This window comes from Papio anubis, chromosome 1 (assembly GCF_008728515.1).
Source record: "Papio anubis isolate 15944 chromosome 1, Panubis1.0, whole genome shotgun sequence".
Taxonomy (NCBI): Eukaryota; Metazoa; Chordata; class Mammalia; order Primates; family Cercopithecidae; genus Papio; species Papio anubis.
This window is the reverse complement of record NC_044976.1, coordinates 109757309-109773550: the sequence shown is the minus strand read 5'-3', so window position 1 is coordinate 109773550 and position 16242 is coordinate 109757309.

Genomic DNA, 16242 nt, shown 5'->3' with positions numbered 1-16242 from the left:
AAACCCCAAGATTAGGAAACTATGATGTTATATATAAGGCTGCTGATGACCAGCTCATTTTTCCCCTCTTCTTCCTTGCCTGGAGATAGAGATTTATCTGCAGTTCTCCAGGCTATTTGCTATTTGAATATCCTTGAAAAGATAGTCCAAGGTGTGCAGAAATGCCAGATTCATGGAGAATACCTTGGAACTATTCTAGCAGTAATCCCACTGCTATCACTGCCTGCAGCTCAGCATCCGTGATGTTGGAGACTAGATACTAGAATCTCTACCTCTGCTTTCCCAGAACACCTGGTCTCCCCTATACATTCATTACCTTTATTCTATAATTCACCTAAGTTTCCTATAGGCACATTTGCTTAGCAGAACCTAAGTCACAGATGAAACCTTTACTTCAGGGAATCTGGGAATTTTAGGTTTAGCTTGCTAGCCTATATCACAGGAAAGCATACTGGAGGGGGTTAGAATGAGTACCGAGTTGGGCAATGTTTACAGCTGTAAGGATCACTCTGGGGGTATGCAACATACACACATACATATTAATTATTCTTCTCATACTTGAGTATCCTAACAACAATTGCAAACAGTGCTCTTATCTAATACAATGCAAAAATTCATCCTCTCAATGAAAATGTGGTGGTGGGGGCAACTGAAAATGGAATACGAGCAGTAACAAATGAACTCTACTTAACAACAATATAACTGCAATGAAGAGGTCAGGAAAGAAAAGTACTAACCTTGGTAATTTTAACTTTGGAAAATAGGATTTTGAATTTATATGAAAAGGGTAGAGACAAAAGGAACTATACATAAATACTGTACTCTAGTTAGTGAATTTATTTCTTACTGGTGTATACATTAGCAATTCTTTTTTTTTTTAACCTTTAAAAAAGGTTAAAAAAGGTAAACTTGTGTCACAAGGGTTTGTTGTAGATTATTTCATCACCCAGGTATTAAGCCCAATACCCAATAGTTATCATTTTCCCCTCCTCCCACTTCTCCCACCCTCCACCCTCAAGAAAACCTCAGTTTCTGTTTTTTCCTTCTTTGTGTTTATGAGTTCTCATCACTTAGCTCCCACTTATAAGTGAGAACATGTGGTATTTCTTTATCTGTTCCTGCATTAGTTAGCTAAGGATAATAGCCTCCAGCTCCATCCATGCTCCCACAAAATACATGATCTTGTTGTTTTTTTCATGGCTGCATAATATTCCATGGTGTGTATATACCACATTTTCTTTATCCAATTTGTCATTCATGGGCATTTAGGTTGATTCCATGTCTTTGCTATTGTGAATAGTGCTGCAATGAATATTCATCTGCACATGTGCTGTATCCTTTTTTTTTTTTTTTTTTTTTTTTTGAGACAGGGTGTCACTCTGTTGCCCAGGCTGGAGTGCAGTGGCACAATCATGGCTCACTGCAGCCTCAACCTCCCCAGGCTCAGGTGATCCTCCCATCTCAGCTTTGCTGGTAACTGGGACCATAGGCATGCACCACCACATCTGCCTAATTTTTGTATTTTTTGTAGAGACGGGTATTGGTCATGTTGCCCAGGCTGGTCTCAAAGTGCTGGGATTACAGCTGAGAGCTGCTGCACCTGGCCACATGTGTCTTTATGGTAGAGTGATTTCTATTCCTCTGGGTATATACCCAGTAATGGGATTGCTGGGTTGAATGGTGGTTCTGCTTTTAGCTCTTCGAGGAATAGCCACACTGTTTTCCACATTGGTTGAACTAACGTACACTCCCATTAACAGTGTCTAAGTGTTCCCTTTTCTCTGCAACCTTGCCAGCATCTGTTATTTTTTGACGTTTCAATAATAGTCATTCTGACTGGTGTGAGATGGTATCTCATCCTGGTTTTGATTTGCATTTCTCTGATGACCAGTGATGTTGAAGTTTTTTTTCATATGCTTACTGGCCACATGTATGTGTTCTTTTGAAAAGTGTTTGTTCATGTCCTTTGCCCACTTTTTGATGGGGTTGTTTTTCTCTTGTAGATTTGTTTAAGTTCCTTATAGATGCTGGTTATTAGACCTTTGTGAGATGCCTCGTTTGTAAATATTTTCTCCCATTCTCTAAGTTGTCTGTTTACTCTGTTGATAGTTTCCTTTGCTGTGCAGAAGCTCCTAAGTTTAATTAGATCCCATTTGTCAACTTTTCCTTTTGTTGTGATTGTTTTTGGCATCTTTGTCATGAAATCCTTGCCCATTCCTCTGTCCAGGATAGTATTGCCTAGGTCTTCCAGAGTTTTTTAGTTTTTGGTTTTACGTTTAAGTCTTTAATCCATTTTCAGTTGATTTTTGTATATGGTGTAAGGAAGGGGTCCAGTTTCAATCTTCTGCATATGGCTAGCCAGTTCTTCTATCACCTTTTATTGAATAGGGAGTCATTTCTCCTTTGTTTTGTCAGCTTTGTTGAAGGGCATAGGTGTGCATTCTTATTTCTGGGCTCTCTGCTCTGTTCCATTGGTCTGTGTGCCTGTTTCTGTACCACTGCAATGCTGTTTTGGTTACACACACTCCAGCCTGGGCAACAAGAGTGAAACTACATCTCAAAAAAAAAGGTTTGATGAGAGGCTGGCAGAGCCCATGGAAACATAGTCCTTGGTATAGAATTTCACATTTTCTCAGCCTCCCAACAACCTGCAGCTGGAGTGGGAACACTCTGGTGTAATTAGTTTCTGCAGTTCAAACACAGACTTCCAGGAACACTGGTTACAGTCAGGTCCTGTGGAAGAGCCAAGGGCAGGGCAGAGCAGGAGAAACTAAATAATTCAGGAAAGAAGTGAAGAGAATATGTCAGTTGAGTTGTGAACACCCTGGAATTAATGTAGTCTAATACTGAACACATAGCAAGGGCTTCATTAGGCTTCTCCTCATTTTGAGAAAGACAATGTCTACATTCTGCACTCGTTTTCCCTAGGACCCCATGTGAAGCTCCATGTTGATCTTCCCAATATCATCATCTACCTTTTATTTTTTTCTTTCATTAAAAAGGTCTTTTTTTTCTGTTATGCAGACAGAGTGAAAGCCAGCTAATTCCAATCTATTTAAGGATTGAGCCGGGTCAGGGTTGAGTTGCAGCTTTTGAAATATTCATCTACTTTTGATTTGTCCCTGTTGCTCTGGAATGACTTCTCTGGGATTTTGTTGGACAGTTGGTGGATATCTATCTCTTCTTAAGTTTTGAAAGACTTAAGGGGGTTCCAGCTCAACTCTATGGCCTCCTGCCCCGTGCAGCTTCGAATCTTGAAGGGAAGACACACGTTTGAGGCGGACACTTTCCCGTGATAAGTCTTTGTTTTCTAAGCACCAAGAAAACACTGTAAGAGAATTCACTATGAGAGAATTCGCTCTACATTTAGAAGGTTTTGGTAAGCTTACATCATCAGTAGTCTAATATTGAACACATAGCAAGGGCTTCATTAGACTTCTACTAATTTTGAGAAAGAAAACATCTATGTTCTGTGCCTGTTTTCCCCAGGACCCTGTGTGAAGCTTCATGTTGCTCTTCCCAGTATCATCAGTTGCCTAGGACGTTGTGCCTACCTCTTTCCATTCTCATTTAAAATGTGTCTGGTCTCATCATTCCATTCCTAGCTAACAGGAAAAGCTAAACTACAGGCATGTTAATATTAAAAGTAATGGCAGAAACCACAATGACTTTTGCACCAACTAATAGGAGCTCTGTAATGAACTTGAACTGGCAAAATATGTGTATTTTAACAGGATGGTTTGAAGCCCCATCTACAGAGTTGGCTCATTCCATACTTATTTCTTGGGTACCTACTACATAGAAGTTACTGTGCTGAGTACAGTGTGTGATATTTCTGGAACCAGGCTCCCACAAGTCTTTAAAAATGATGAGAGGAATGACGTATCCCGGAGAACTCAGAGGCTGCTCTGCACTTTACATACATTCTTTCATCTTAGGCTAAGGAAACACTCAGAGAGCTTATCTAGTAACATCATGCTGCAAAGAAGACTGTCCAAACGTAAGAAGAGAGCACTTAGAAAGTTTTCTGGAGTGTTAAAGGGACGAACACTGTCGTGTTAAAGGATTGAGAGGTGAGAGGCATGGATGTGAGATGGGGGAAATCTTAAGAACAGCTGGAAAGGTGATGTTTTGGCTGCTTTGACATGGGTGGGGAAAGAGCAGTCTCAGACAAGACAAATGAACAGGTACATGTTGTCTTCACCTAGGAAAGAGCTGTGGAGAAGATGTTGGGAGCTATTTTCACATCTGACTTGGATTGTGACGCTTTTCAACCTTTCAAAACTCTGTTTTTGTAAGTTAGGAATATTGCCACCAGGTGGCAGCAGTTATCAGGGTTAAGTTTTTATATGCAGGCAGGAAAAATCTAGGAAAGATGAGAAAAGCAATTAACATACTTTTCCATAGAAATTATTTTCATTATACTTTAAGTTCTAGGGTACATGTGCACAACGTGCAGGTTTGATACATAGGTATACATGTGCCGTGTTGGTTTGCTGCACCCATCAACTTGTCATTTATGTTAGGTATTTCTCCTAATTCTATCCCTTCCCCAGCCTCCTATGTCCCAGTGTGTGATGTTCCCCACCCTGTGTCCAAGTGATCTCATTGTTCAATTCCAACCTATGAGTAAGAACATGCGATGTTTGATTTTCTGTCCTTGTGATAGTTTGCTGAGAATGATGGTTCCAGCTTCATCCATGTTCCTGCAAAGGACATGAACTCATCCTTTTTTATGGCTGCATAGTATTCCATGGTGTATACGTGCCACATTTTCTTAATCCAGTCTATCACTGATGGACATTTGCGCTGATTTCAAGTCTTTGCTATTGTGAGTAGTGCTGCAATAAACATACGTGTGCATGTGTCTTTATAGTAGCATGATTTATAATCAGGCAAGTCTATCCAACAGACAATGGAGGAGCAGGGTATACTGGAAACGTTTCTGAGGGACCACCCAAAGGCTGATCCAATTGCCAAGTATCGTTTCAATAATGATGCTGTTGCTTATGAGCCCATCACCAACTACATGTGAGTGATGGGGCAGGGAGTGTCCATAATCCTTGCATAACCACCATTCTTAGACATTCACTTATACTGCTCATTAGCTGTAATTTTTGACTAGTTACTAAACCAAAGTCTCACCTTTCTATGGAAAGAATCAGAACAAGTTATGAGTTGGTACCATCTAAGAGTATAGTAATTCCTTTTCTTTCCTCCTTTCTTCTCATTGCTGGCCCATCCTGCTAAAGCCTCATTTATATGGTTAAGAGATTCATGGTAGAAATGTTCAAGTCAACTGAGAGATCCAAAGGAAGTCCTGGCAATGAGCTGCAGGGGAAAGAAGGAAAATACATGTGAGACTGTCAGACAAAAGCTCCAGTGGCTCAGATACTGCATCTCTCTCTCTTTGGAAAGACGCATAGTCCCCAGAGCAAATGCCTGAATGTTCTCAAGCCCGCCATGTCTCATCAGGGCATCTTGACATCCTCTTGTCCTGTGGACTGTCCTTAGTGAGGTGTTATGTTACATGTCTGAGCTGGAAGCCACATTAGGGATCTTCTATTTCAACTCTCACATTTTATAGATGAAGAAACTAGAGGCAGGTAAGTGACATGACTGGCCCAAGTTAACTTAGAGCTTAAACTACCTTCCAGTGAAAAGGTCTTCTTTCTCTCCATGCTATCTCTTCTCCAGCTGCCTAGCACCCTCTGCCAGTGTGTGACTGGGAGGGAGGAAAATGGTGGTAGAAGTATCTAACATTGAAAGGGAAGGGGAGAGGAGTGGTGTCTGTGTGTGTGTGTTTGTGTGTGTGTGTGTGTGTCTGGACACTGGAAAAAGAGAAAAAGTGATTGTTTCCTCAATTCTGGGTACTCCAGTGCAGTGAAGATATCAGCTTATTGTAAAAGTAGAAAACACATTTGGAAGAGGATATTGTCTTGCCATATTAAGTGTTGGCTAGCCAAAGACTTTCAATTAGGGACAAAAAGTAGAATCTTGAAAGGAACTAACTCCAGATGGGAAGGAGAACTTGTGGGATAAGCCTCTCATTCCCCCAAGAAAATGATTTGGGCAGAGTGTGGCTTCCTGTGGGTTAACTGCTTGTCCATTCTTAAGACAAGGCTTGGTTGCTTAATGAAGGTGATAAACCTTTCTTTTGCAGTGTTTCTACTTTGGGGAGATCAGCATTGGGACACCACCCCAAAATTTCCTACTCCTCTTTGACACGGGCTCCTCCAATCTCTGGGTGCCCTCCATCTACTGCCAGAGCCAAGCCTGCTGTGAGTATGTCACCATCACCCTCCACACCATGAGGGGAGCAGATAGAGGGGCAGAGCTGGGATTTGAGTGCAGGCGTATCATTCTAAGTCCAGAGTTCTTTGTGCATATCCATCACGTATCCTCCTTCTGTTTGGAACATCTAGAAATTGCTCTCAGTCTATCACTTCAGCACCACTTTCCAGAAGTGCTGACTTTTTTGGAGACAGAGAGCAGAAACAGACTAAGGCTTCCTTTCCTTCCTCCCAGCTCTCTCTTGTGGCCGAGTATTCCTGGCAAGTCTGAGGCAATCTTTCCCTCAGAGAATGGTCAGCTGGAAGGAATTTGGGCAATGTGTGTCATAGACTTTTCTAGGACTAGCACAGTTTGTCTACAAGAAAAGATCTAGGGTGATGCCCTATCCCAGCCTTGGTCTGATTAGCCCAATCCATCAAGGATAAGTAGCCTTCATGTGTTTTGGAAAACTGCAAATGAAATTAATATTCCATTCTGTCTTTCTACAGCCAATCACAACAGGTTCAACCCCAGCCTGTCCTCCACCTTCAGAAACAATGGACAAACCTATACACTGTCCTATGGGAGTGGCAACCTGAGTGTGTTCCTGGGCTATGACACTGTGACTGTAAGGGGTGTTTTCATAGCCTCTGAGGGTCTGTGGTTTGGCTCCCATTTTTGAGAGTCTTACACCTTATTAGAGAAATCCATGCTTACTAATTAGGTCCAAGCTTCCCAGAAGCTGAGTGTTGGAAGGAACACAAAGCCTATCTAATTCAGCCTTCGTCCCAAGATGTAAATTGCTTCCATAGCAGTCCTGACTGCAGGAAGCCTTTGTGTTGTGCTAAAGTTGTTGTGTCTTCTTGCAACTTTGCTGTGTGGTCCTAACTCTGCCCCCTGGAAACACACAGATAGGTCTACTCCCTCTTCCACCCAGTTGCACTTTGCATATTTGAAGACAAGCCTTTTTACTATTTTCTTATTTCTTTAGTTCAAACACCTACAATTCCTCTAATCATTCTTGCACATAGATTGTTCAGTATGAAACCATTCAATTCTTTCACTGTCCACGGAAGTGGAAACTATAACTCCAGAAAAAACTTCTTCCACTTCTCCAACATCCACACTCTTTTTTCCAAGACACACATGATTGGAAAGGTTGCTCTTTCACCCTCCACTCCCACCCTTGTGGTTGGGTTCTGCATGAAAGAAGCTGATGTTCCCTCTCTAGGAGGGTTTCTGGATTCCATACCCTGTGCACATAAGTCTGGGAAGCCGTACGATTTGTGCACCTGAATTGTCAAGCTATACTGTCGGCTTGCCATAGGTTCAGAACATCATCGTCAATAACCAGGAGTTTGGCCTGAGTGAGAATGAGCTCAGTGACCCGTTCTACTATTCAGATTTTGACGGGATCCTGGGAATGGCCTACCCAAGCATGGCAGTGGGGAATTCCCCGACAGTGATGCAGGGGATGCTGCAGCAGGGCCAGATCACTCAGCCTGACTTCAGCTTCTACTTCACCCAGTGAGAACCTTCGTCCTGTGAAGGGCTCAGAAATTGAGGGTCCATGGGGATTCTAGGCAACCCAAGATCAGATGGGGTCCAGGTTATAAGGTGTTCTGACACAATGAGTATAACTTGCTATATAAAATTCCCGTATTTCAGAAAATTTGGGAAAAATCTTATTTTAAATACACTTTAAGAACTTTCAATTAGGCCAGGTGAGGTGTCTCATGCCTGTAATTCCAGCACTTTGGGAGGCCAAGGCGGGCAAATCACGAGGTCAGGAGACTGAGACCATCCTGGCTAACATGGTGAAACTCCATCTATACTAAAAATACAAAAAAATTAGCCGGTCTTGGTGGCGGGCACCCATAGTCCCTGCTACTCAGGAGGGTGAGGCAGAAGAATGGCGTGAACCTGGGAGGTGGAGCTTGCAGTGAGCTGAGATCGCACCACTGTACTCCAGCCTGGGTGACAGAGTGAGACTCCATCTCGGAAAAAAAAAAAAAAAAGGATTTTAAATTATATTAGCTATAAGCTACATGATGACTTTTCATAAAATGGAGTAACTGTCCCTCAGGGTTTATTTAGGAAATCTGGAGACTGCTGTGATAGCACTAAAGAACAAGCCACATGAGCATTACTAGTAAAGAGAACTATAATGGAGGAATAATCATAATACTACGTCTGGCTTTATAAAGTGCTCTCCTAGCAGTTACTTAAAATGCCATCTCAAAAATCCTCATATTAGCCCCATCTTGCCAGGGAGCAAATGGAGGCTCAAACAGATTGTTAGAATTGATCAAGGTCACTCATGGTAGGTGTGAAGCCAAGACTCAAACTCAAATATCTTGATCACAAATCAAGTACTTTTCTTGCTCCACTTGGCACTGAACTTTTGTGCCAAACTTTATCCCTTATTCCTTCTTTCCCAAACACATGATCCTCAAAGTACCTGAAGTTCACCTGTCTTTCTTCTACGACTGGCCAGCATAAGGAGCACAAAAGGCCGAAGTCCTTTCAGTATTGTCTAGTTAATGACCTGACCATGATGGGAGCATGCCTCTCAGAGTGCACTCGCGGGCTCTCTCAGGCTCCGTTCTAGTTGTCCCCAAAACCGTTTCCTGTTGTTCTCACTTCTTCCCAGGGACGGTTTCTCTGCGATCCTTTTCTGGTTCATTTTTGGGTGCCTGGTTTCTATTCCCATCTTCTTTATGGGCATCGTGTCTAGTAGTTTGGTGTTACTCTGAGAAGTCCCCTCCTGTGCCTCAGCAGGCCAAGTCTGAGAGCAGCTCAGAGGACAGCGTCCCCTCATCTGTGGCACCCCCGTGTCTGAGGGAGTGCAGGAAGGGGAGAGGCGAGAGAACGGCCTCACTGACTGTGTGTGGACACTCACGTTCTTCTACATCTCTCCCTAGCCAACCAACCCGCCAGTATGGTGGAGAGCTCATCCTTGGAGGTGTGGACCCCCAACTTTATTCTGGTCAGATCATCTGAACCCCTGTCACCCGGGAACTGTACTGGCAGATTCCCATCGAGGAGTTAGTAGAGAGGGCATCTCCTGTGGATTGTGGACACTCACAAGGTGTTCCCCCAGCTTAACAACATTTCCTGTTCCTCCACATCGCACAGGTTTCTTAAATAGAATCACCAGCCCCAGGCTGAGGTGGTCCTGGAGCTCAGAAGACACTGGTGTCTGGCGCTAGACTTTTTGAACTGGGTACTGAGCCTCAGCATGCTGGCAGGTTGGTCATTCCTAGGCACTGTGAATCTATGTTTCTATCTTGGAAGCTTGATGATTGCCATCAGCATAATCTTTACCACTTCTATCATTAGCGAAAGTAATAGCTGTCATTGATGTTTTATATATGCCAGGTACTATGCTAAGTATTTTATTTATTTATTTGAGACAGAGTGTCACTCTGTCACCCAGGCTGGAGGGCAGTGGCATGATCTCGGCTCACTGCAACCTCTGCCTCTCTGACCCAAACAATTTCCTTGCCTCAGCCTCCTGAGTAGCTGGGATTACAGGTGCCCACCACCATGCCCAGCTAATTTTTTGTAATTTTAGTAGAGATGGGCTTTCACCATGTTGGTCAGGCTGGTCTCAAACTCCTGACCTCAAGTGATCCACCCATCTTGGCCTCCCAAAGTACTGGGATTATAGGTGTGAGCCACCGTGCCCAGCCTAAGTACTTTGAATACATTATTGCATATAATTTCCACAAGAGCACTATAAGGAGGTCAGCAATATGTTTCATTCTATAAAGAAATCAAGGCTCAGAGGGCTAAGTAACTTGTCCAAAGTCACGCATTATATAAGGCCAAAATTTGAGCACAAGCTTATCTGATCTGCATTGGGATCAGATAAGCTTGTGCTCAAATCAGTTATTTCTACAGCCAAGAATTCTCTATCACATGCCAATTGAAGACAAAACTCCTTTGATCTGTATTTAAGACCATACAAAGTCTCGGCTCCACCTATCAATACAGCCTCTCAGTGCTTCACGATATTTAGCACAGACTTCAACAAGTCCTTGCAGCTGGCCATGATTTTCTTGCTTTTGTTCTTTTAATCATGCCACCTGGAGTGCTTACTTGAATTGTAGGCATTCCTCAAAGCCCAGATTAATTTGTATCTTCTCCTAAAAATCCTTCCAGGGGCCCAGAGCACAGTGATTTCTCTCTCTTTTGATCCTATAATGCTTACCTGTGCTGCTGTCACAATTAACATGTCCTAGTCATTGGGCAAGGCAGTGGGGAAACAGCCCAACCTACAAGAGTAGAAAGAGGTAAGAGCTTGGCAGATTATTTGTACATGGAATAGAGGTGTCTTTTCATATAGCCCAATTCTACTCATCCTTTATCACTTCCTCAGAAAAATCCTTGTTCTGGCTTCCCAAACTAGATCAAGTCCTGTTTTCTCAGGCACATTGCAACATGCACCTATCAGGGCTGCAATTAGACATCATTTGTGTGTTTTTGTTAAGTGTCTGGGCTCTCCACTAGACTGTGGTGTATGTCTTGTTTACCATTGTATCTCCAAGTGCCTTGCATGACACCTGGCTCGTAGACAGATCTCAACACATCTATGTGGGATGAAGAGGAAGGGTAGAGCAGTAGAAAAAAGCAAGACAAGGAGTCAGAGACTGAATCATGTAAGACGCTATGTACCACATTACAGGGTTTATCAGCTACTGCCTTACAGTGTTAGTCATGGCTTGATTAATTGTGTTGTTTCATCTCTATTAGAATAAGTTCCTTAAAACAGTAAGCACAAATTACCCACTCCTTGTATCACCATAAACCCTGAAAGAGTGTCTTACACATAGTAGCTGCTCAAAATGCAGTTATTTATTGATTACAAGCCCTGACTGTGTTTAGCACTATGTGCTGGACCCCATATAGGTAGATGAAAGAAGATAAGACACAGGCTCTGTCTTCCTAGAGTTTTCAGTCAGAGCTGGAGTGGGCATCAGATCAAGACTGAGGATGCAACTCCAATAATCACAAATGCACTGAAGCATTTCATGGGCAGATGTGTAATAGGAGTGGCTTGGCTGCCTGGAAGAGGAAGAACATCAGAGCTGCTGGGTTGGGGGACAAGGGATGACATGGCTTATGTTTTCAGTAGAGGCACTTGATTCTCTTTGTCCTGGTGTCCCCCTCAGATTTGCCGTCGGTAACCAGGCCACTGGCTTGTGCTCTGAGGGTTGCCAGGCCATTGTGGTTACCGGGACCTTCCTGCTGGCAGTTCCCCAGCAGTACATGGGCTCCTTCCTGCAGGCAACAGGAGCCTAGCAGGCTCAGAATGGTGATGTGAGTAATCAGAAGCCAAGGGCTTTTCTGCACACCCAGAGAGACTCAACACAGGCGCCTGAGTGCAAGGAGTTCACAACAGAGAGGAGGAAGGGTAGAATGGGACCTGAGGCTTTGGTAGGAAAGATGGGTGGGGACACAGCATGGCATTTCTGTCATGAACCTTCAATGCAAGGAAGGGGAAGGGGAGGGAGTAACACCATCTCTCCTCAGACTGATTGAGTATGGGATGAATGGTTGTCAGCAGGTGCTATGAATCCACTGTAGGTCCTGGGGGCAAATTTCAGCTTTCTGGCCACTGTCATTTGACTGCTCTGAAATATTAGAGTCAACACATTTCTCCATTCCTTTTGGTTTCTTTCTCCCGTAGGAATACATCTTTGGATTTCACTCTGAGTAGCCGCCTCTCCCCACACCTGCCCGCTTTGTACTCATATCTGTTGTTTGCTTCTCCCCCTATGCAAGAATCTATTCCCAGACTAAACCTTGGTTTCTCAAGTTGTGTGTGTGTGTGCACATCTGTGCACGTGCATGCATACATGTGTGCATATGCTATGGTGAGTACACAGACGTGTGCACACAAATGTGGATATGCGTGTGTGGGAGAGTAGGCTTCCACAAGTGTGTGCCCATGCCTTTTCTCTGTAATTTTCACTTTCTGAGGCTAGAGACTCTGTTCTAGAATAAACCTCATTCTTTATGACCATATCAATACAACCAAAATCCAAAAGCTGAGATATATTTAAGGAGAGGACCGAAGACAGCAAGCGGGCCTGGTCAGTTATTCCGGGGAAGGCCAGGCCTTCCACGCTCTGAAACAACCTTTACTGGAAGGTCGAGGGGAAGTCTTACAGGGAAGTCACGGGAACAAAGTGGGCCTTGGGCCTTTTACCTGGGCTCCTAGTCCCCTGGAGCGCCTCAGCTTTGCCTCTTTCCCCTCTCAGTTTGTGGTCCACTGCAGCTACATACAGAGCATGCCCACCATCACCTTCATCATCGGCGGGGCCCAGTTTCCTCTGCCTCCCTCTGCCTATGTCTTCAATGTACGTATTCACTCCTGGCTTCCTGGGCACTGGGATTCGGTGGCCCAAACAGGTGTTCCATGTCCCAGCTCACATCTGGGCACCTATGATGTGAGCGGAGCACCAGGGATCAGGCTGAGGCTGAACAGGAATTCAGGGCCCCCTACAGGTGTCATGTAATATAACATGGGGAGTTCCTGTGGGGAAAGGTCTCTATAGTACAGCTAGTTGTATCTTTATGTCCTTTGTCTCTTCAGAACAATGGCTACTGCAGGCTCAGAATTGAGGCCACCTAACTGCCCCTCCCGCAGTGGGCAGCCCCTCTGGATTCTAGGGGATGTCTTCCTCAAGGAATATTACTCTGTCTATGACATGGCCAACAATAGGTTGGGTTTTGCCTTCTCTGCCTAGACTAGCCAGCAACTGCTGTCTCCACCCTCTCTGCAGGACTCTGGGATCGTCCTGGTGTTTCTGTCGGTCCATGGCAGCATTTTTAATGATCCTGACTCCCTCTGCTCACTAGAGTCTTACTTTCTGGAACTAATAAATTGGAAAACTCCGAACACCTTTAATGTTCATTCCCAGATGTCTTTTTTGGTGTGTTCTGCTTTTTGTGGCTTATTCTAAGTTGAAACTTAGCAACAGTTACTACAGGGGATCAGTTAGTTAATCAATGGGAGAGAAATACAAGGAGGCAATCTCTGCCTGAGTATGGAACTGCAGCATAGGCATTAAGGACACAGTGATATTTCCTTGGGAGGCTCTGGTTGGAGGTTATCACCCACCTAGCTCTCTCTCCCCTGATATTGTTTTTGACTGTCCTTAGAAAGAACGTGTACCAGAGCAATGGCTGACTCAAGAACAATGTAAGGGATGGGGGAAGCAACAACTTTATAAAGCATTTCAAACACGTGTTTTGCAAGCCAAACATAATCAGAAAACTTTTTTTTTAAGGGAAGCAGCACAATTTCAATGAATTTGCAGATTAATGGGCATTATCATAGTCCTTATGACTCCCTACTGGTACTCAAGCTACTTCACATGTTCACTTTGCCTGCCTGGATCTGAAAGCATTTGAGTTCAAAATCCCCAGTTTTATTTTACATTGGAAGGAACTGAGGCATGGAGAGGTGATCATACAGTTGGTGTTCAAGTCAGATTGAGATTCAATGTAATAATGTTTTTAAGTTATATTTCTATGTAATAAAGTCCACTATGCCATGGGGTCACGGAAAATATAAATGAGGCATGGTTTTGATCCCTAAGAATTTTAAATCTAGAATACCTTGCTTTTGAGCATTTCCCTGTTTGAAGTGAGCTCAGTGGTTAGATTTGTATTACACAGTCAGTAATCAAAAATCATTTGAAGTGAGGTCCTCTAATGTAGAAGGTTACCTCAGGGAATTAAAAACTGTCATTGCCTTGGGATCTCAAAAAGGTTTCAATAGTGGAGATATCACATTAATTCCAGTATAATTAGAAAAATGTATCTGGATAAAAACATTCAAAGCATTCTCAACCCACCCATGTATGGGGTAGGGGGCAATAGTGGTGAATGTTAGTGTCCATTTTCTTACATAGTTTTATTGGTCCTGTCTACTGACGTGTAATAGAGCTGGTCTTATTGAACTGAATAATGTCTGCATTTGGTCATTTGTTTTTTCTTCAGTGTTGTGTTTATCTTATGGAAGAAATAGATTCTTTTTATCAAAGGGAAGGGCGATGCAGGTCAGCCTCACTGCACCTCCATCCTCCTCCCCTGCCCTGTCAGTCACTGTTCTTGCCTTAGCATCACCTCTGTTTATGCTCTGACTTTTGACCTCAAGCGTTTAGAGCAAAGATGTTGAGTTAGAGATATAATTTCCAGAGAGTTCTCAATACAGTTACTGAGAGATAATCAAATTCAAGTTACTACAAGTCATCTGAGGTTTTTCAGCAGGTACCAGTCTGCTAGAACAATTATAGTATTTGCAAAGCCAGAGTTAGAAAATTATATCTGCTCCTGTTTTCTAGAAAATAATAATCAATGCCCAGGCGCGGTGGCTCATGCCTGTCATCCCAGCACTTTGGGAGGCCGAGGCGGGCGGATCACGAGGTCAGGAGATCAAGACCATCCTGGCTAACACGGTGAAACCCCGTCTCTACTAAAAATACAAAAAATTAGCCAGGCGTGGTGGCGGGCGCCTGTAGTCCCAGCTACTCGGGAGGCTGAGGCAGGAGAATGGCGTGAATCTGGGAGGTGGAGATTGTAGTGAGCCGAGATCACGCCACTGCACTCCAGCCGCAACAGAACAAGACTCTGTCTCAAAAAAAAAAAAAAGAAAAAGAAAAAAAGAAAATAATAACCAACAAAAACTTCCCCACAACTTAAGGTCTGTTCCCCTTTGCTTATCATCTGTGGGGTGGGGACAATACTTCTATTAATATGTGAGTGTTCCTCACCTTCCTCTAGCACCCTTCTGTCCTCATTGTACTAAATAAAGACCTTGGCTGTCCAATCCCTATATTTTTGTGAAAGAGAATTGGGGGGCTGCCAAAAACCAACAGATATTGGTGAGAATGTGGAGAAAAGGGAACACTTACACACTGTTGGTGGGAATGTAAATTAGTACAACCACTATAGAAAACAATAGATTTCTAACTAAAAATAGAACTACCCTCTGATCCAGTAATCCCGCTCCCAGGTACCTACCCAAAGGAAAAGAAATCATTATATCAGAAGGACACCTGCACTCATATGCTTATGGCAGCACAATTCACAACAGCAAAGTCATGGAATTAACCTAAATGTTCATCAACAGATGATTGGATTAAAAATGTGGTATACATATTTCATGTGATACTACACAGCCAAAAAAAGAATGAAATCATGTTTTTTGCAGCAACATGGATGGAATCAATGGGAGAGAAAAATAAGGAGGCAGTCTCTGCCTGAGTATGGAACTGCAGCATAGACATTAAGGACACAGTAGTCCTTATCAGAGGCTGTTATCACAAGTGAAATGACTCAGAAACAGAAAGTCAAACACCAAATGTTCTCCCTTGTAAGAAGGAGCTAAACATACGGAGTGGAATAATAGACAATGGAGACTACAAAAGGTGGGAGGGTGGAAGAGGGATGATGGATGACATACTGCCTATTGGGTGCAATGTGCACTATTCAGGTGATGGGTACACTAAAAGCCCAGACTTCACCATTACACAGTATACCCAAACCTCCATCTGTACCCCTAAATCTATAAAAATAAAAACAATAAAAATAAAAAGCAAAAAGAGAAAGAAAACACATGGATATCTAATGACAGTTTCAGTTTCCAACATAAAAAAGACAACTTAAAAAACATGAAAAAAATTTGTGGACTGGGTTGAGAGAGAGGGGAAGGTCTGCAGAAGTAGAAGGAAAGATGAGAGAATTAGACAGAAAGAGCTGGAAAGTAACAGGGGCGTGAAAAGGCATAGAACTATGAACGGTGGATGTGAAGACAAGGATTTGGGCTTTGTTGGGGGAAATGTCCCAGCCCAACATCTCTGGAGGAGAATGTAGAATGGTAATTTTGAAAAATGTTGCCAATGCTTACATATTAGAGCTTTTCAAATATTCTTTAAAGAGGTAAATAAGTAT